The sequence below is a fragment of the Ambystoma mexicanum genome, chromosome 2q (genome assembly GCF_040938575.1).
Source record: "Ambystoma mexicanum isolate Mex_15411 chromosome 2q, UKY_AmexF1_1, whole genome shotgun sequence".
Lineage (NCBI taxonomy): Eukaryota > Metazoa > Chordata > Amphibia > Caudata > Ambystomatidae > Ambystoma > Ambystoma mexicanum.
Window position 1 is genome coordinate 883,997,666 of NC_090924.1, and position 22,140 is coordinate 884,019,805.

Here is a 22,140-nt window from a genome sequence, read left to right on the forward strand (position 1 = left end):
TAGTTGTAGAGAGTCTGTTATCGTATCTCTCTTTAAGAAGGGTGTCAGATCTGAAACAAAATGTTATCGCAGATCTCCCTAATTGATGTCTCCACAAAATAGCTGGGAAGCATTGTGTTTAAACAAATTATTGAATGGGTTAGCTCCAACAATATTGCTGCAGGGGAAAAGTATGGATTTAGATAAGGTGTGGGAACCATTGAACAATCCTTGAATCTTAGACTGATTTTGGACAAATATGTCTTGGGATACACATGTCAGCTTGGCTTTCGATAGTGAGAATCGGCTGAAACCTTGGGTGATAGTGTGCCAGCTTGATCTGTCGTAACCCTTCTTAAATGTTGGATACTATATAGTAATCATACTACACGGGTTCAGCTGGACAATCAGAACATTACTTCATCATTTAGTGTATTAGGCAGAGCGAGATAGGGATGTGTGTTATCCCTGTTATTGTTCAAACATTATGTTAACTAACTATCTATTGATTTAATTACATTAACTAAGGACACATCCAGAATGGCTCGTAGGAACCTATGTGTTCTGGCCTATGCAATTATGTTGTCCTATTGCCTTACTTCCCCCAAAAGCACTGTAGACACTTGTAAATGGCTTCATTGGAATTATGGATGCTCGAAACATGGTCCTGAATACTGTGATGAATCTGAGGATGTCGTCCCTTCACCCCTAGGGGGACCTCTCCCATGGGGCCAAGGTGGTGCGTGCACAGTACAATAGCCCCCCTGTGGGGGTGCACCAAGGGAGGATCACATAGGGGAGGAACCCCCTTATGGGATTAGGGATGACTATTTTTGAAAGAATGCAGTATGTCCCTGCATTAGTAGCTCTAGACCCATCTAGCAAAGTTCCATTGTTCCATCCCTGCTTGTGATAAGGCCAATAGCTATTATTGTCAACCTAGTCAATCTAATATACTTGAAAGGGTTCAAACTTTAGAAAATGCAGAATATCTCATATCTGGCTCCTTGACATATACTGAGAAGATGATGATGATTAGGAGTTCAAGGATCACCAGGGAGAAACAGAATGAACATTCTAGCTTCTTAAGGACTGGGAAGAACAAGATGATCAGGAGTCCTAAGATCATTATCATGAAGCAGAATGAGCGCTCTAGTTTTCCAGCAAATGTGATTGGTCCAAAACAACTGCCTTTCCCAACGTGGGAATGAGTTTAAACATCAGACAGTTAAGTTGCAGAGGGAGATAGATCCTCCCAGGAGAACACTGGCAAACCAGGAGAAGTGAGAAGGGCGAGAGCCAGCTGGAGGGAAGCTGAAGGCGGAGGAGTAGGAGGAAACAAGATTCCAGGAACAGAAACACTCATGTTACTGTAGGCTGGTACCTCCGGGCATCCTGAGCACCGGCGAAGCACCTAGCAGAGAGGACACACTGCCGGTAAGAAGCAGACATCAAAGAAGCCTCTGCCAACTGCAGCAAAGCCCCTAACGTGACCGGAGCCTCCAGAGATGCTGCAGCCGCTGAGGCAATGCCAGTACATTCCAGAGGGAAGCAAACAGATACATGGGTTGCCCGAGTGGCACAGAAGGTCCAGGGAGCAAGGGAGTGAAGGCAGAGGTGATAACAAGAGGGTCTGTGACCCTGGAAACAGAGTGTAAGTCTGGGACAGGCACCCATTTGAAAGTCATAAACAGAAACCAAGGCGAACATTGTGAGTTTGGGTCCCACACCCATATGAGAAACTGAAACAAAGCCAAGCCATATATCGCAAGTTTGTGACCCATACCCCAAAAAAACCAGTCCTTATTGGAACTGTTACTTGGCAGAAGAAGAAACCGAGCAACAGTGAATGTTAGGAGTCTGGGACTCACAGCTACAGAGAGGCAGTCCTCAAGAGGACAAAGGTTTGGCAGGAGAGTATACCAAGCTAAATTGAATGTTGCTATTCTGGGACCTGCACCCAAAGGATATGTTTGACTTGGCAGGAGAGTATACCAAGGCAAATTGAATGTTGCAGGCCTGGGACCTGTAAGCAAATGAGAAGATTCATGAAAGAATAACTGCTTCTCAGGGGAGTGAACCAATCAGTTATACTGCGAGTCAGGGATTCGCAACCAGAAGGAAACACAGTTCAACAAATCCTATAATTGGCAAAATGAGTGTGCCAAGTTCGTAGGATAAATAGGTGAAGCATAAGGAAGGTATATTTGGGAACTACCTACTGAAATTTGGTTAAGCAACTAGAGGCACGAGAGGCCCCAAAAGGAGATGAGCACAATAATTAGGAATCTAGGGGAAAGGTTTATGACCCTAACCTTGGAAGCCTACAGTTTTGAACATTTTATTATTGCTGCCATCTTTTACTCAAGAGTCCAGGAAATGTTCTATTTTTTGGAATTAACACAGAACATCTTTACTTTGGGAAGAGCTCATCCTTGCACAGTTAGTTTATGTTATTAGTGTTATGTTATTTAGTGTTAGGGACAGTTGCAGGCACAACATTGATGAACTTCATAATTTGGACATGCTGACAGTTTCATTAGTTTTCTTAGACACAGGGACCCCCTTTTTAGTTTTAGGAACAGAGAGGCATTTTCCAACTCTTTTTCATAGAATAACAGTTTCTGCCCAAAAACATGCCACCTTGTGTCCAAGCCTAACTTCCGCATCCTCAAAATACCCGGAAATTCAACTTAATGTGGGTGGGCAGGTTTATTGTTAATTTACCCACTATTTTGGTTTCTGGATGTAGACCAAAAAGGGTCAACCATTTCCCCTACCTTGGAATTGTGTTTAATAACTGTTTGGACTTGGGTGATCATGTTAATCTTTGAATCACTAAGTTTGCTCAAGCTAATGGTGGTTTTCTTAAATATAGTAGGGATATATGTAGGCAGACTTTTGATACAATTTTACCTACATATCATGCTAAGTCAATTTCAATAGGTGCCTATGGTGCTGAGGTATCGTGTTTCACATCCTTGTCCCAGATTCAAATGAAATACATTTTTACGTGGCATTTTCAGGGTGGCTAAGGGCACACCATCGTGTTTGCTGCATATTCTGAGGGTGTAGAAGAAGGTGTGATGAATCCTGCAGATTCCTCTCAGAAACACTACCCGAAGTCTCCTCCGAGGTGACAGCATCTGCTAACTGATCTTAGCCCTGGGGGTTGTATTACCTGGGAGGATCACCTGGGAGAAGAAGGGCCTCATGAGAATGTGAAGACTCCTTTGGGTGAGAAACAGTATTTGTCTCCCTTAGAGGATGGGATGTCAGTGATGACCGAATATGTAATGGCTTGTTGTCAAGAGTGAGGTTTCTTGTTCTTAAGCTATTCAACCTGGGGGTGGCAAATCTTGTCTTAATCAGTTATTAGACAAACAGCTCCCCTCATAAAGTTGTGCACATTTATAATGGTAAGAACTCCTGTAGCACATCATAAAATGACTATCCTAGGTTCTGACAGAGCTAGCACACCATTGATTTCAAACCAATCATTGACTCCTTTTAAATGTCCTTCTGAAAACATGATTAATAATGAAAGTGAAGTTAATTAATTTAAACATGATTTGCAGGGAGAAAAAGCTAATTGTAGCATTGGGGACTTCAAGTCCCACAATGCCCAAAATACTGGGACGAAGAAGAGAGACCTGGAGGCATTAGACTGCAAGATTCAGTCTAATGATGTTAACAACCCACACCTGTGAGGGACTAAGGAGTGTAACAGGCCCCTCAGTTGCAGGCCAGGAGTTTCTGCAGGAGAAGCAGATGGTGGAGTACCGTGCATGATCCACTTGCTGCAGCAGCCGAGATTGAGGGGCAGCAGAGACGGAGGAGCCACCACAAACGCGGAAGCGGATGCCGGTTTTGAGAGGGTCTCTGCCCTCAAGCAGTGTGTCTGCAGAGATTGTACAGTGGGAAGAGTTATTGCTGAAGGCTTTCCCCTTGAAGATCTCTTCTGCAGAGGCTGTACGGCGGGGTGCATTCATTTTGAATGCTTTCCCCAAAGTAAAGTGTGCTCTGGTGGCAGGAAAGTACAGGAGCACTTCTGGAGCGAGGACCGCTCTTTCCTTAACCCATGTGGAATACGGGGAGCAGGAGAAATCAACCTACCTTGCAGTGGGAAGCAGAGAAAGCAGAAGACACGAAGGCTGTAGAGCGAGCAGACACGTATGCAGCACCCAGTGAGTTCACCAGTTCAATGTGCTCCGTGGTTGCCCGCTGGCGTGTGGTACTTATTTTGAATACCAAACTAATGTTAAGAGGTAGAAGTGGAGGTTTGGGTATAACTTTTAATACCAAAATAATGCTCATAAATTAAGGTGACATAATAAGAACTTTGGGGGTAACTGGAGTTCTAATGATGATAAAAAAACACCATCACCAAACCCAAAAGAAGGCAACAGTAGAAAACATTTAAGAAGATCAATTGTACATTCTATTGTCACTAAGAGGCAGAGGAAATAATTAATAAAGACCCATACACGCATTGTCCAGACCCAAAAGGAGCAAGCGTGATGCAAGGCCATTGTCAGCATTTGATTGATGCAAAAGTGGGAAAACAAGTGTGGCAGAACAGCTGCCCTCCTGATAATCAGGAGGAGGGCAGTGGAATCAATGTGTGTTAAGTTTACCCAGCAGATGTAGCCCATACTGAAGTTGTTGATAGTGATTTTGTTGAAACTAAAAGACTTTGTAGTAGCAGAAGAGCTACCCTTCTGATAGCCAGCATTCATGAGGAGAGGAGCATAGTCTGCAATGCAGGTGGCACAAACAGCACCAATATGGCCATTGTCTTTTTAGAAGTATTCATTTATGAAGCTGTTGAAAGCCAAACGATTTTACAAAGCTTTTGTTACTGAAATTGTTGAAAGTCAAAAGACTGTGCTAAGCATTTGCTAAATTAACTTTAACACAGAAGTTCTTGCAGTAGAGTTAGACGTTTAGGGTCCTGGCAGGTGAGTATACTAGGGCAAGGGACCTTGTAGTGTTAGACCTGGCAGGTGAGTAGACCAGGTGGAAGTTATATATAATACTGTGTTGTGGTTAAAGACTGAGGAGTAGAAGAAATGGCAATGCCTCTACTTTATATTTTGATTCATTGTCGAATCATCCTGACAAACTATTTCTATTGCCAATAAGGAACTGAGAAAAGTTGTGTTTAACGTCTTGTTACCAGTGGAGAAACACAGATTTGTTATTTCTGTTGGAACTGTTGGCAAGTCACATTGAGAGACTTGTTGGAGCAAGAGGAACATTGTTTTCCAGATCTGTGTTATAAAATGGAACTTTCCTATTTTGAGCTGTGGATACAGAATTCCTGCTTCGAATCTGGGCAAGGGAACATTACCCAGGTCACAAGGAGAAACGTTTATAAAGTATATGTTTGATATAACTGTGGTGTTGTTGTATTTTTAATTGCCATACATTCCCTTCATATGTTGGTTGTATGTATAAGTGTGAGGGACAGATTCCTTTTGTTAGAGTGTTTCCTTTAGTAACTTTTATAGGCAGGGAAATTTTCTTTAGGGTAGGGTAAGTAAGGCATTCATCGTATCCATTTAAGTTAATAAAATGGCCTCTTATGGAAAACCTTTACAAAGTTGTCCGCCTCACATTTCTGACCCCTCACAAAGGAGACTGAGAAGGATGGGTCATGTTTGGGGGTACACCATTTTAGTATGAAATAAAAACCCTATCTCTCCCTACTTCTAAGGGGCTTGCCCTGCCTCAAACTAGGAAACTTTAGTGACCTATCAGAATGTCGGTCCAAAAATAATATGTTCTCTGTCCTCTGTCAGAAACCTAGCAATCTAATCCTAACACTTAAACCAACAGTATATAACAAAAGTGAAGTTCCTTCACCAGGAGTGTCACCCCCTTTTCTGGGTGTCTTGCTTCGGTATTCTCAAAACAGCAACTATTTCTATGTCCCTTCAAAAAAGGGCCAGGGGAATAACTCCCTTCCCTGGTTCCATTATCAAAGTTCTCTACAGCGATCCTTCAGCACTTTTACAGAAAACATGTATCAGTCCCTTCAACGCTTGCCAGGGAGGAGAAAAGAGCACAGCTTTATTTTGCTACCCTTTAATGTCTGGGTGATACATATATGGTCTAGGCTCCTATGCATCTTTCTTGTAAACCTTTCATACGTCTACTTGAGCAGTGGTAATGGTTGGGCCACTGCAACGAGGAATATGACTCCCGATGCACTCATGGTGCAGTGGTATTGGCATGGCCAATGCGACGAGGGAGATGACTCCTTCTACACTCTACTGGAGCAGTGTTATTGGCTTGGCCACTGTGATGAGGGAGATGACTCCTGATGCACTCTGATGGAGCAGTGGTATTTGCTTGGTCACTGCAACGAGGGAGATGAGTCCCAATGCACTCTGCTTGAGCAGTGGTATTGTCTTGGCCACTGCGACAAGGGAGATGACTTCTGATGCACTCTGCTGGCGCAGTGGTATTTGCTTGGTCACTGCAACGAGGGAGATGACTCCTGATCCACGCTGCTGGAGCAGTGGTATTGACTTGGCTACTGCAATAAGTGAGATGAGTTCCGATGCACTCTGCTTGAGCAGTGGTATTGTCTTGGCCACTGCGACAAGGCAGATGACTTCTGATGCACTCTGCTGGCGCAGCAGCATTGGCTTGGTCACTGCAACGAGGGAGATGACTACTGATGCACGCTGCTGGAGCAATGGTATTGACTTGGCTACTGCAATAAGTGAGATGAGTCCCGATGCACTCTGCTTGAGCAGTGGTATTGTCTTGGCCACTGCGACAAGGGAGATGACTTCTGATGCACTCTGCTTGAGCAGTGGTATGCGTTTGGCCACTGCGACAAAGGAGTTGACACCCGAGATACTTTGCATGAGCAGTGGTATGGGTTTGGCCCCTGAGATGAAGGAGTTGACTCCCGAGGTACCCTGCTTGAGCAGTGATATGGGTTTGGCCAATGTGATGGGAGGGATGACTCCCGATGCACTTGGAGTGAGCTGGGGCTCTTCCCTGACCCCACCAAGTCTTTCCGCCACTCCCGTTACATGTAGTGCCTTGGGGACACAGCTCAGGTTTTTCCCTGTGGTTGAGTGGGGCCTTTCCTCCCCCTTCCCACTTCCTGCGTGGCTCCAGGACAGGCTGGTGGTCTCGGCATAATTTCTGGACCCGACGGTCCACCTTCCAGCAGTCACGCCACCCCCAAGTGAGTCGGCCCCCTGCCGTCTATCAAGAGGCTATGGCAATGTCCTGCCTTTTCTGTCTCACTCCCTGAGAGACGTGATTGCTCCAGCTACAGCATTCCAACTTTAGACTTCTTGGGAAGGGGGCAGCTCCGCCCTACCCCCTAGGCTTTTTAGATTGAGGCAAGATGCAATCGAAGCACTATGATGGGCCAACAAGGGATGGCGGATGGTGAGAGGACCACCTTCCAGTTTAACAGGACCCTACTTCAATACAACCAAATATAGTCTATCCAATTAGTACAGCATAAGGCGCACAAAGTATTGCTATTTTGCATAGATATTAGTCACCATAGGTAGAAGGGAAGGCCTGTGCGGCAAATGCGGCATTGCATGAACTAGGCCCAAATTGCAAGACAAGGGAAATCTCCAGCCATGCCCAAGCTCCCATGAGGACAGCCCACACCCTCGACTGTCACAACACCTATTCATTGTTCTAACAGTGTTGCAAATATGTTTGAGAGGGATGTGCCCTACAAGGGAGTGAGTGAAATGTGTGTGTGAAGGTTAGAGTGCCCCAGAACCTCCTTTGTGCCCATCTTAAGGCTTGCCAAGTGAATAGTATAAGTGATAAAATAGTTAAGTGGTGGCAGTGTAATTCATTTGTTTTCTGATCTTCGACGTGAGAAGAAGATGATCTCTGCAGCACCCACATTAAGGAAGATGGAAGGATCGGGCTCCAACCAATGGCCTGGCATCCCTTATGGGACAGGTGGATCCTGTATAAGTGCAAACCAACCAACCACGCAGGAAAATACCCTATGTATTGTGTCATGTATGACAATGTTTTGCTTGATAAGATTCTGCTTGAACTACTTTTTGGCAGAATGTTCGTAAGCGCAGAGTCCTTTGCTGTTGCTCTCATCTACATGTGAGATTAAAACTTGTTATCTTTACAAAATTGGCATGGGCCTTTCTTCCCTAGCAGGTTGTATTCGCTCTGGAGTGAGGGTTCAGGGACTTGCCTTCAATTTTCCCAGGCTTTGTTCGCATACTCCTGGCTTCTGCATTGAGATCTACTCTGTCTGTTCTCATTTTCCTGTTAATACTGTTGACACTGCCCTTGCGTAATGTTAACACCATCTGTGAAAGTCTCTTTGGCATTCTTCATGCCTCCAGTGAGCCACCTCGTTCCAGTACTTGGCTGACAATTCATCTGGTTAATCCATATGTCTCTCACATTCTTCTTCCTCTCAGTAGGTCTTATACTTGTCACAGTCATGGGTTTACAGTAGCACATGGTTCTACTATCAAGGTTGGATGAAAAGGGAGACAGTGAAGTGAGGGGTTTATGTGCCATTGTGGTGGTATCAAGGCTTTTCCCCAGGTGGACGTCCTTATCCCAAGAAGGGGAGTCCCTCCATTTGAGGTCCTCCTGCATTGCACCACCCATAGGTGGACTATTGGGTAGCAGCCTCACTTTCTTAGCCTCATAGGAAAGGGATCCTCCCTGGAGAGAAGTAATGAGACCTGGTGAATCATCACATACCCTTCCCCTAATGGTGTTGGCTTCCCCATCACCCTTTAAGAGAAATCAAGATAGAAAGTCATCATTCCCCTGTTCTTTGCCTTTTCTATGCTCAACTATGAAACAAAAGGCTGAAGCTATAGGATCCAATGCATTATCTAGAGGTTTGTATCCTTTGTTAAGCTATGCCATGTTAGAGGAGAATGATCGATCATTAATTTGAATTTATGACCAGTTCGATAATATCGTAAATATTGTATGACCCATTCGATTGCAAGGGCCTCCAGTTCAATGGTGGTGTCATTTTTCTCTTGGGTATAAAGCTTTCGACTGACATACACAACTGGATGTTCTATGCCATCATATTCCTGGGAAAGCACAGCCCCAACCCAACATTGGATGCAGTGGTTTGTAGGGTAAATTCTTTGTTGAAGTTAGGCACTATCAACACTGGCTCACTACAGAGGATGTGTTTAAAGTGTCGAAGCTGGCCTGATCTTACTTTTGCAAACACAAATTGCGGGGCTGTGCATTTTTAAACTTATATGTTAAGCAGGAGTTATAGTTCAATAGTTGGGATACATCTTTGATAATATCATGTGAGTCCCAAATATGACAAAGATCTCTCTACATTTTCAGGGGAGGGGTCTCCTGAACTGCCAGTTTTACCAAACCATTCCCCACAAAGAACCCTAAGTGCTTCACAGCTGACTGGGCCAAATGATATTTTTTGGGTTTGGCGGTCAAACCAGCTTCCCTAAGGTCTTGTGTGACTTCATATGCATCGAACATATGTTCCTCCCAGGTTTGACTGTGGATCAATATATCAAGGTATGCACCAAAACAGTGCGAAGAGGGTTGCAACACCTTGTCCTTCAGTAGTTGAAATTACTTTTGTGTGCCCCATGGAGCCCGAAGAGAAGGACACTAAATTGGAATAGTCCCATGGGTGTGGAGAAAGCTGTCTTCTCTTTATCAGCAGGATTCAATGGCACATGCCAATAGCACTTAGTTTGATCAATCATGGAGATGAAGACAGCCGATCCAAGTTTGTCAATCAGATCGTCAATCTATGACATCAGATAATTGTCAAACGGGGATACAGCCTTCAGTTTTCTGAAGTCTATACAAATTCTCCATGACTAATCTGGTTTGGTTACGAGGACTAATGGCAAGGACCATGGACTTTCTGATGGTTCTATTATGTCCTTTTTCTCACTTCTGGGATCCTCTAGGATTTTAGGTAAATTACCTTTCCAGGAGGTGTACGAATATAATGCAGAAACCCTTTTACCTTTCCACACTCATTGTTAAAGACAAATACATCTTAAATATCTTATTGTTGGTAATGGTAAGTCAGAGGGAACTACATTATTTTCACATATTTTCTCAGATAATTATGCAGCAATAAAAACACGGGTGTTCCACTGGGCCCTCTGCCCAGCCCTTCAAGAGGTTTACAAGATGGAGCTGGGATTTAGACTTTCAATGAGGTTGAACCACCTCATAATGGCATGGACCTGTTCTTTCTAATATTTCGTATGGCCCATACCAACATGAGTGCATCTTATACTCTGATGTGTGTAAAAGTACAAGTACTTTTTGACCAACAGAGAATGATCTTTGTACTGCTTTCTGATCATAATGAGCCTTTTGGTTTTCCTGTGCATGTCCAAGATGTTTTTGTACCAAATCGTAGACAATAGCTATTTGTTCCTATAGGCACTGTGCTGTTTGTGCCATAGGGAAAACAGCCTCTTCCCTTTCCTCCAATGTCCCTCGGAGCATGTCCAAAACATCTCATGGATCACGTCCATAAAGGAGCTCAAAAGGGGAGAACCCTAACAATTCCTTTGGGGATTTCCCAATGGCAAAAAGAGCACATCGTATCATGGTATGCAAGTTACGTTCATCCATTTCCACCAACTTCTTGAGAACGTTCTTCAATGTTTGGTTAAAACGTTCCACCAAACCATCAGTCTGTGGGTGGTATACAGAAGTGTGTCATGTCTTAATCTGTTCCATTTGTTTAACCTCTGCCCTCAACTTGGACATAAATGTGCTCTTTGGGGAGATAAAATTAAACAAGTAGGGACTAGCTGGCACTCTCCTATTTCTATGGTAACATCACTACTACTATGTAAGTCGAACCCAGTGGATTCACTAGTGGCGATAGTGGGGCCAAAAGCATTATTGCTTAGTTTGGAATATGGAAGGGTCCCCCAATTTATATCAGCTGGGCCAGATCCCACTACTGGCACCATATGTGAGGGTGTAGAGATAGGAGACTGACAAGGAGAGGTGATGTTTGGGGCGACAAACCTTTATTATGAAAGAAAAACCCTTTCTCGCTCTACTTCTAGGGGGCTTGCCCTGCCAAAACCTAGGAAACTTTACTGACCTGACAGAAAGTGCATTCAAAAATAATATGTTCTCTATCCTGTCAGAAACCTAGAAATTTAACCCTATCACTTAAACCAAAAGTCTATAACAAAAGTAAAGTTCCTTCACCAGGAGAATGACTCCCTTCTCCTGGTGTATTGCTTCAGTCTTCTCGTAACAGTAATTCTTTCAGTAGCCTCTCAAAACAGGGCCAAGGGAGATGACTCCTGTTGCACTCTGCTGGAACAGTTGTATTGGCTTGGAAACTGCAACAAGGGAGATGACTCACGATGCACTCTGCTGGATCAGTGCTATTGGCGTGGCCACTGCAACGAGGGAGATGCTTCCAAGGAACTCTGCTTGAGCAGTAGTATGGGTTTGGTCACTGTGATGAGGGCCTCTTCCCTGACCCCACCCCTGTCTTCTTGCCATTCCTCCTCCTTTTTGCTTCCTGTGCAGCTCTGTGACAGGCTCGTGGTCTCAGCATTGTTTATGACCCCGACGGTCTACCTTGCAGCGATCATGCCACCACGAAGTGAGTCGGCTCCCTGCCAGCTGTCAACACACTCTGGCAATGTCCTGCCTTTCCTCTCTCCCTCACGGAGAGATGCGATTGCACCAACTGCAGCATTCCGACTTTGAAATTTGCAGGCTTTGCTTGCATACTGCTGGATTTCACAATGAGATCTCCTTTTCCCGTTCTTGCTTTTCTGTTCATACTGTCTATGCAGCAATCGCGTAACATCAACACCATCTGTAAAAGTCTCTTTGCCACTCATCATGCCTCCAGTGAGCCACCTCATTACAGTACTTGGCTGACTCTTCATCTGGTTACTCCATATGCTACTCATGTTCTTCTTCATCTCAGTAGGTCTTATACTTGTCACAGTCATGGGTTTACAGTAGCACATGGTTTTACTATCAAGGGTGGATGAAAAGATGGATGTCCTTATTCTCAAGGAGGGGGGACCTCTACAGGGGCATTTGGGTAGCAGCCTCGCCTCCCTAGCCTCATAGGACAGGGCTCTCCTCTGGGGAGAAGTGACAAGACCTAGTGAACCGTCACAACATGGAAGCTGGTTTAGACTACCTAAGCAATAATATAAGTATTATACCTTTACAATTATGGTCAGATTAAAGCTAAACAAGAATTTACATATTACAAATATTTGCATTCAGGGCCCATTAGCTTCTGATGTCTTTATTGAAGTCTCTGGTTAAACTACACACCAAAGGAGTTTAATCTGTTGGGTCTCTCTGAATTATTTTCTACACTCCTTAAAAGCAGCTAAATCAGTCACTAAACTGTTATTCTTTATATTTCTTGAACAGAGAATAAAAGATTGTTATTGTGTTGAGATACAAATAATCTCAGTGGCACCCTATTTTACATTTGTCTTGCAGCTTTCCAAAGCTAACTATGGGTCCAGAGGTAACCTGCTGGTGCTACCAGCGGTTGCCACTGAACAGAAAAAACGTTTACGTCACCTGAGATCCCGGTGCCACCAGGACATTACAAGTCCTGGCGGCCCGGGATATCAGGTGGCAGAAAATGTTGTGCCACATTCCCACAGGACCCCACGGGAATGGGTGCATGGAAGCATCGGCAACGTTGTCAGTGGTGCCAGTGCTTCCATAGCAACCCTGCCTACCGGGGCCGATGGGCCCAGCAGGTCAGACCTGCCGGCACATTGGCTCTGGCAGACAGAGTTTGCCAGTCCGAAAAGGGTGCTGGTACGTTATGATATGATATGGCATTTATAACGTGCCTATACACAAGTGTTTCAAGGCGTGACGAGGCAAGGGGGGGAAACAAAAGGAGGACAGATAACAATCCTACTAGGCCAAGTGTCATTCAGATCGCGCAAGTGCATGGGAAGGGGTGAGAAAGGAAAAGTGCGCGGGGGAAGGGAGAGAGGAAAGTGCAGTACATGGGAAAATAAATAAGAAAATAAATAAACGGCCAGCTGGTGGCAAGTGCAAGGAAGTGCAGACAAAGTGCTGGTAAGGGGACTGTAGGGATACAGAACAACGGTGCCCAGGTGCAGGGGTTGCCAGGGAGGCAGTGCAGGTGAGCAATTGACGGGGCCTGGGCCAGTGATCAGAAAGGGTGGGCAGGTAACCCGAGCAGTTTCAGTCAGGAAATCAGCAGTGGGGGAGAGAAAGCAGAGGCAAAGAGGAAGGTTTTTGAGGTGCTTCCGGAACCAGAGATGGTTCTCCTCGAGTTTCAGGGAGGCAGGAAGGCTGTTTTAGAGAGAGACGCCAGCCGAAGAGAGTAGTCTGCCACCAACTCGTTGCTTAGAGAAGAGAATTGAAGGTATTGTGGCCCCAGACCCCAGAAGGCCTTGTGTACAATGCAGAGGGTTTTGAACTTAATCCTTGCAGCCACTGGGAGCAAGTGCAGAGCTTTCAGTCCTGGAGAGATATGATCCCTGGGCTTGAGGCCAAGGACAAGTCTCGCAGTCCTGTTCTGGATAAGTTGCAGAGGGCAGAGAGTAGAGGCAGGCAGATTTAGATAGAGGCGTTTACAATAGTCCAGCTTAGAGAGGACCAGGGCTCTGGAGTGAGCTTCTGGGGGAAGGAGAGGAAAGGAAGAATACCTCTAAGGAGGTGCAGCTGGTAGTGTGACTTCTTAGAGACTTCAGAGATGTGAGGGGAGAAGGAGAGAGCAGAGTCGAATATGACCCCGAGGTTTTTAGCCTTGCAGGTGGGAGTAGGAAGAGGGCCAAGGGAGGCCGGCCAGAGAGTAGCTGGGAAGGAGGGAGTGGGTGTGCCGATGAGTAGAATCTCAGTCTTACGGGTGTTAAGGCAGAGGTCGTTGGCGGCACACCACTCCTGGATGGCAGACAGACAGTCAGAGATGAGGGAAGGAGAGGAGGAGGCCGAGGGTAGCCTGAAAATGAGCTGGGTATCATCCGCATAGCACTGAAAGTTTGGACAGAGAGCAGCGATGCGGTGGGCAAGGAGTGCCAGGTATTGGTTGAACAGCCAGGGAGAGAGGTTAGATCCCTTGGGGACACCACAGGTAGAGAAAAAGATGTCGGAGAGGAAGGACCCCAGTTGGACCTGGGAGGGTCAGTTGGAGAGGAAAGAGGTTAGCCATGCCTGACCAGTGATACCCAGGTTATCACGGAGACGGTTGAGCAGGATGGCGTGGTTGACAGTGTCAAAGGCAGAAGAGAGGTCAAGCAAGATGAGAACGCACAGGGTATTAGAGTCGAGGTTGGTGAGCAGGTCTTCACGGATGTTCAGGAGAGCAGTTTCTGTGTTTCTGGCAGCTCTGAAGCCAGACTGATGATCATGAAGACAACCAGCAGATTCAGTGTGGAGATTAAGCTGTGAGATGGCCAGTTTCTCCAGGAGCTTGCCCAGGAAGGGAGTGATGGAGATTGGCCGATAGTTAGCCGGGCAGGAGGGGTCTGCAGAGTTTTTTTTAGAAGAGGGTGCACAAGGGAGTGCTTCAGGGAGGACGGGAGGACTCCAGTGGCGAAGGAGTCATTGCAGAAATCAGCCAGGGCAGGAGCCAGGTAGCGGATGTTGTCCTTGATAGTTTTGGAGGAACAGGGGTGAACCTGTTTTGACAAGACTTTCATAGATCGGACTTGTCTAGAAACCTTGTCTGCAGAGAAAAGGGGAAAGGCAGAGAAGGAGGGAGATGGGGTGGCTGAGGAAGGGCCAGAGGAAGAGCAGGGGATAGAGGGGGAGCGGCAAAAGGAGGAGAGTGACAACAGGATGTCCTGAGTGAGAAGCCAGTGCCGGGCAGAGGGCCTGGGAAGGGACAGGAGAGGTAGAGACTGCAGCAGGATTGGCCAGTTCCTTGCAGATTTTAAAGAGTTCAGCTGAGTTGTTAGATGCCGCAGAGATGCTTTCTTGGATATGAGCTCTCTTCTTGGTGAGGACAGAGAGCCGGTATTGCCTTTGGAGCAGGCGGCAGGCCAGTTTGTCAGAGGATGAACTTGAAGCATGCCATTTCCTCTCGGCCACCCTACACCTGTGTTTTAGGGTGAAGAGGTATGAGTCATATCAGGAGTTACACTTGGCTTTGGGCTTCAGGCGGATTCTCATGACAGGGGCAAGGATATCGAGAGTATCAGATATAGAAGAGTGGAGCGTGGAGAGGGATGTGTCAGGGTGAGAATCAGCCAGAGGAGGAGGAGGGGGTGAGAAGGTGGCGGCGAAAGCCTCAAGTGACACGCGTTTTAATGGGTCGGATGACCGAGAAGGTTGGTGGCAGTGACGGAGGTGGCTTGGCCTGCGGGATAGGGAGGGTGAGGTGGGAGGAAAGGAGAAAGTGATCACTCCAGGATAGGGGAGTAGAGAGAGGGACAGAGAGGGGGAGGTCAGAGGAGATCAGAACATCAAGAGTGTGTCCTGCAGAATGAGTTGGGCCAGAGGGGAGAATGGTGAGTGAGAGAGATTCACAGAGGTCGTGAAACAGTTCAGAGGGGGGACAGGAGGCATCCAGGTGGAATTTGAAGTCTCCAAGAAGGAGGAGTTGAGTGGTTGAGGCCAGGAGTGAGGAGGACAGGTCTGCCCACTTGGAGAGGAAGGAAGAAATCTGACCAGGTGGCTGATAGATGGTAGCCACGGTAAGGGAGTGGCTAGGGGAGAGAGAGAGCCTACAAACAAGGCATTCAAAAGAGGAGTAGGCCTGTGTAGGAGTAACAGAGGCAGGAATTCACTCAGTGAAGATGAGGGCTACGCCCCACCAGAGCGGTTGGTCCTGGGAACGGAGAGGATCTTGTAGCCATCAGGTAGGAGCGTGTCAAAGCTAGTGACGGAGCTGGCTGTAAACCATGTCTCAGTGACCGGCACCCTTATTTCCAGACCGGCAGACTTATAATGAGGCCCTATGTGTGCTGGTTCGAGAGTTTGCACAAGTATAAGGCAAGACCTCCAGACAATCAGAAAATAAAAACAGTCCCATGGCTTGCCCATTTCTACTCTCCACATCTGCTGTACCTGCAATATACACTGCGCTGGGTTCTCATGATCTCGCATAGTTTGTGCCACTATTGAATGGAGATCTGGCATGTCTGGGTACGTGTGCTGCAGCACTGTCCAAACTCGGGCCCTACAGTCAATAAAACTGGCCCATCAAGGCTATGGTCCCCTAGCTGTACTCAGAGATACCCTGCCTTGACCCAAATGTCACCTTCCTGGTCTCCAAATAGTGCGGTGAACAAACTGTTCAAATCACCCACAGGTAGTGTAATGCAAGTGTAATGCCAGCAGTCTGTTTTTCAAAGGCATATATCCATTTACCCATGCCTGCTGTAAGGGATAGGAGCATCTTAATCAAATTGTTCCTGTCTATGTGTGGTCAGGGTAAGTATTGTGCCCTCACAGGACCTTTGTGCAATAACAGTAACCATGCCCCTACTGGCCTCCCTGTTTTCTGATTCCCTCCTTGTTTCCCTTTCATTATCCCCATGTACACATGGCACAATTTCAATCTTGGTCCATACAAACTTTCTACCTGTCTATATAGTATGCAGGGCCTCATCCTCCCCCTGCTCCTCCCAACAGTGGCTCTCTGCCCATCTCCCCTGCGCAACTTCAACCTCACCAACTTCTTCTGTCTTTCTTATAGCCATCTCTAAATCCCTCTGTGGCCTCCTCTCTGGTTCCCTGTGTGCTGGAGCTCGACCAGCTGCAGATGCTACATGGATTGAGATATTATCATACTGTGCAGAAGCTGAAGGAGGAGGGTTGGTGGCAGGCAGTGGTACATATGCAGGATTGGTGTACCCTGGCACTGCACGCTTGTGATAACACCCAATTTAGGAATGCAGCGCTGTGTGTACTGTGCTCGGAGGGACCGGGAATTCCTGGATGCTCTGTCAATAGGAGTGGACGGGGGTATCTCGTATTTCTTCCCCTATTCTTGGCCACCAGAAATGTATACATATGGCCCATTACCTCCTTAGTATGTGTTCCCTACTCTGGCCATGGCTTATACATGCCTCCTCCCATCTCGGCCACCCATTCCTTATGATATTTGATAATTTTCTCCCGAATCAAAGGGAGAGCTATACACGTATACTCCAATTGAGTCGACGGCTACTCATCTGGGCATTACTGCGATGACAGCGAACAAGGAAGGAGTCATACGGAGTAATGAGGGAATAACTGAGACCAGGAGGCCCAATGAGGAGGTAAAGGATAAGCAGGAGAATCACTTTCCGCGGTCTAGTTGTTCTCCCATATATGAACGCAGTAAAATAATAAAAAGGGAGAAGGGACAAAGACAAACTGAAAGCAGTAGCAGCAGAAGCAGCAGTAGTAGGAGTAGGAGATGCCGTAGAAGCAGGAGGATGTAAGGAAAACCAAAGAAAGCTAGAAACACCACCAAACAGATCAAGAACTGTTCAACTGATCTGCACCCACTGGGAAGAAGGAAAGATCAAGGAGCAAGCCAAGAAAGGGTTTACCACACAACCTTTGCTGAGTGGGACTGGCACAGGTGCGTGAAAGAGCAGTCAGACTTCCCAGGTCCCGGAAGATGGAGTGAGAGAGACCCTGCTCCAGAAGAACAAGGTCAGCTGGTCACACTCATGACCTGGAGTAGTCGGGCAGAGCCTTATAGTTTCTGTAGCCTTGAAGCACTGTAGCAAGAAACCAAGCAGCGTGACTGAGCTGCCAGGAGCTGGGGAAGGAACATGGAAGGTATCTGCAAGTAGAGCTTGGAGGACTGGTGCTTCTACCGCTGAAGGTACTGGGAATGTGGAGATGCTAGTGAACTGAGGCATGATGCCTTACACACACTGCACTTGCTTACCTGAATGCCTGTGACATTGAACCAAGAAAATCAGAGAAGCTGTTGGGCTTGTACTCACCAGAGCTGAAGGTGAGGTGCTTTTGCCAGAACAGAGCCACACTCTCAAATGCCCTCGGCAGGAGGCCATATAGCACCAGGCAGTGTTGAGTAGGAAAGAAAACCCAACCTACCTGAAAGAGCCGTAAAAGTAAGAAGACTCACTTTGGGTTGAAGATACTAATCATCACCACCTCTCTTCCTCGTCCCAGTGGACGAGAAAATAAAAGGGCACATAGACCTTTGCAGGAGAGTATATGAAGGCTGTGAACCATTGGGAAGCCTGGTAAGAGAATCCAGGCCACCAAAATAATCTACACAAATAATATGTCCCCTCTGACTTTGTCAGGAAAGAAAACCAAGTCTGTGAGGCAGCCTAAAGTTAATTACAGAGGATTAACACTTGTGGGAAGTTTTAAGACTGTCAAAAGAAAGGGAAAAAAAATCTTTTTGAGCCAGGTAGCACTTTCCTTTTGGAGCACTTTAATGGTTTTGCTGGAACTTTCTTTTGGAACTCTCTTTTGGAACAAGAAGCTTCGGAAGAGACATTTTTCCCATTTCACCTTTTGTTGAGTTTAGAGTGCGAGGGACAAATTAGGTTTTGGACAAAGGATGAAGTACTTTATTTTGGACACTTTTTCTTGAGGCTGGGAAACCCCTCCTAAAGTTAGGCAAAGATTGGAGTTTCTCCAAATACCCTCCTTACATTTACTTTCAATAAACGTATATACAGACAACCATGCCACCACTGTGTCCGAGTCTTACTTCTGATCCCTCAGACCACCCTCAGAGTAATAAGTGCTTTTACTGTTGCAGAGTAAGGCACATTCCTAACAATCAATGTTTTCCAGCAAGGATGGCAATATGCTTACATTGTAAAAAGAAAAGACATTTTCCTTGTCAGGAGTACGACAACCATGAATGCAAATGAAAGAACAAGAGCAAAGGTCTAACTGATATATTCAATGTGGGAGACAAGTAGATACTCATGAAGGTGGACAGTGGGTCACTAGGGACCATACGTTCACTGACGACATACCAAACAGTACTTAAGGAGTTGACACCACAGGATGTAAATCCTTTTGTTCATGGGGAAGTGAGAATTGACCTTGTAGGTACATTCAGAGACACAATATTGTATAAAGACAAATCTTAAGAGGCATGCATTAATGTAGCAAAGAAGGGGTCATCTGTGTTGGGATGGGAAGAGCAAAGGGTGCTTCACATCTGCATAAAGGCATATGCAGATCAGCACATATCAGTATCTGAAGTGATTGATTGTTGGACACAGAAGAAATAGGAGAGCTTAAGGACTTTGACCACCACATCAGATTAAAAGAAGGGGCAGCACCAGCATTGCATAGAGTTTGGCAAGTGTCACATAGTATGAAAGAAGCATTGAAATGGGAATTGGAGAAAATGCTGCAAAAAGGCATAATTAAGGAGTGATTATCACCAGTGGTGCTAGTAGCCACAGGTAACTGCAAACTAAGGGTGTGTGTTGATTTAAGAGACCTGAATAGAAGCATCTGGGCAGAAAGGCACCCATTGCCTAAGATTACTGAAACATTGGCTATGCATAAATATGGTCACATTTGAGCGTAAATTACTTACAGTCAGGATACCAACAAGTTAAGTTGTTGGATCAATGTCAATAACTCCCATCTTTTGTGGAACCGCTTGGATCGTTTACTTTTTTTGTATGTCATTTGGATCAGCTTTGGTGGCCGCTGTCATCCAGAGAATCATGTACAACATTTTAGTGTATGGGAGCACTGTGGAAAGTCACATTGCTATACATAGGAAAGTATTGGGTAAATTGAAGAGTGTAGGCCTCACAATACAGTGCACTAGGTGCAAGTTGGGTGACTCTGAGGTAGATTATTTGAATCATAAGTTAACAGCAATGGGGCCTGCAGTGCGGCCTGAAGAGGATCTAGTGAAGGCTATAAAGATGGATCCACCACCTATGCATAAGGAGCAATTAAGGTCCTTTTTGAGGACTAATAGAATGTTATCACAAATTTGTGAAGGATGTTGCTATGAAGACAACTCATTTTAGGGGCATTCTTAGAAAAGGAGTGCAGTTTGAATGCTCACAGAGTTTAACGTTTTAAGGACTGTGGGGAACCTTGCATACAATCCCATTGGGACCTCTTCTCAGGTGGCCAGGGAAAGGATATCACTCTTGGATCCCAACCCTGCGGCAGAGAAGCAAGGGAGGATCTCCTGTGGGGAGAATCCTTTGGGATTGGAGATGAGATGTCTCCAGAAATCTTGGGATTCCATGCGTTGAGTTATCAATCCTATGCCGATGGTACTCAGATCTTCATTAAAATTGCCAATTTTGAAGAAACTCTTGCCAGGGTCAGTCAGTGCTTACAAGAGATCAGGGAGTAGATATCTATTAACCAACTTCAATTGAATGCCTCTAAAACAGGGTTCATCCTGTTTGGGCTCAAACATCGACCCACAGTTGTCGAAAACAGCCAATCCCCAATCTTTTGGGAGCTGAACTGAGTTTCACCTGTAAGGTAAAGAACTCGGGGTGTATCTGGCAGGACAACTTGGGCTGTGAAGGCCAGGTTGAAGCTAAGATACACACAATTTTCTATTTGTTGTGATTACTTTGCCAGGTTCTTCCATATATCCCACAAATAGATCACGCAACAGTGGTGGGGGCCCTGACTAATGCCCATCTGAACTACTGTAATAGTCTTTTGATGGGCATTCCAGCAAAACAACTCCACAGGCTTCAGAGGGCCCAGAATGCAGCAGTTAGACTGGCCTGTGGACTGAGTAAAATAGCCTATGTCTCCCCCTCCTGCCAAGCACTACACTGGCTGGCTCTGGAAAAACATATTATGTTCACAGTGGCATGTCTTGTATTTAAATGCCTGAATGGACTAGCACCTGGCTTTCTGAGGGCCAAGATTAGCCTTTATCAGCCCTCTAGGTACCAACGATCACAGGATCTATTTGCTTTTGAGTTTCTCCTCATCCGCCTTTGTAGCAAGGGAGGATAGAAGATTTGCTGTCTTTGGCCCAAGGCTCTGGAATAGTATTCCCAGAGAGATTAGGGCTTTGGACTCTCTTTATCAATTCTGTAGGGCACTCAAAACATTTTTTGTTTAATCGGTCTATCAATCTGCCTATGATATGAACCCTGTTTAAACTCAAAGGTGGGATAATCTGTCTTTTGATCCCCTTCATAATGTTAGCTGCGCCATTGTACGGTTCGGTCTGCTGCGTGGGAGAGACCAACAGAAAAACCCTTATGTATGGAGGCAGCCGTGATGGGACCAGCGCAGGAGGCAGGTCGCTGGCAGAAACCCCAAAGAACTTGTGTGGCCCAAGGCAAGTGGGTTGTGTCGTTGCACAGGTGTGGGAGCCTCCAATGCAGACTGTGAGCTGCGAAGAAGCCTGAAGAGAGAGGACGCCATCCATGTTGGAAGAGTAGCCTCTCTGAGTGACGGCGTGCAGGGAAGACTGCATGGCAGGTGAGCAGGGCTTGCATCAGAAGGGCAGCCAGCCTCGTGGGCAGAGAAAAGCTACGAGGGCCGTCAGAGGGAGTTGCCATCAGCCGGTGAGTGTCTAAGGGAACACTTGGGCACCGGGGCGCTCCAAACAGACTGGAATTGGTAACAGTCTTTGAAACAAATACAATATATGCCTATTGAATACCGAACAAAGCAGAAACTTGGGAACTACATACAAGTGCAGTATAAATACAGAACTGCATGAAAACATACAATTGAGCATAATGAATGCATCGTAATTACCAAACTGAATGGTAACTTCAAATTAAGCCTCACAAATGCATTTTAAACACTGAACTGAATGGAAAGATGAAATGAAACATAAAAGAAGTATATTGAATACCAAACTGAATGAAACCCTGACATTAGATACAGAGAATACTGAGAGCTTTAAAACTTTATGAACAAAGCAAACCTTGAAGAACAATTAAAGTGCCCTACAGAAAAAAGGACATAAGTGTGAAAGAGTGCCACAGAAAGAAGATAGGAATAACAACCCATGAGGGTCAACTTTTATGAATGAATGAAATGCGGCAAGGCCACAGACTGGCGAGAGGTGTGTTATACATGGTGGCAAAATCAAGAGGTTGACAAGGAGAAACCAAAGAAGTGTCAACTTGCACATATGCCAAGAGGCCAACAATGTGGAATCAAGTAAAAGTGACTTAGTACACAGGGGCAGAAGCTGAAGAACCCGTGTGGCCCATG

General features: G+C 45.9%; 1 protein-coding gene across 4 annotated transcripts in view; it reads right to left on the bottom strand.

The window, feature by feature from the left end:
- Positions 1–22,140, bottom strand: part of MYO3A (myosin IIIA) — a 2,295,212-nt gene that overhangs the window by 478,383 nt on the left and 1,794,689 nt on the right. The gene's annotated exons all lie outside the window — the stretch shown is intronic.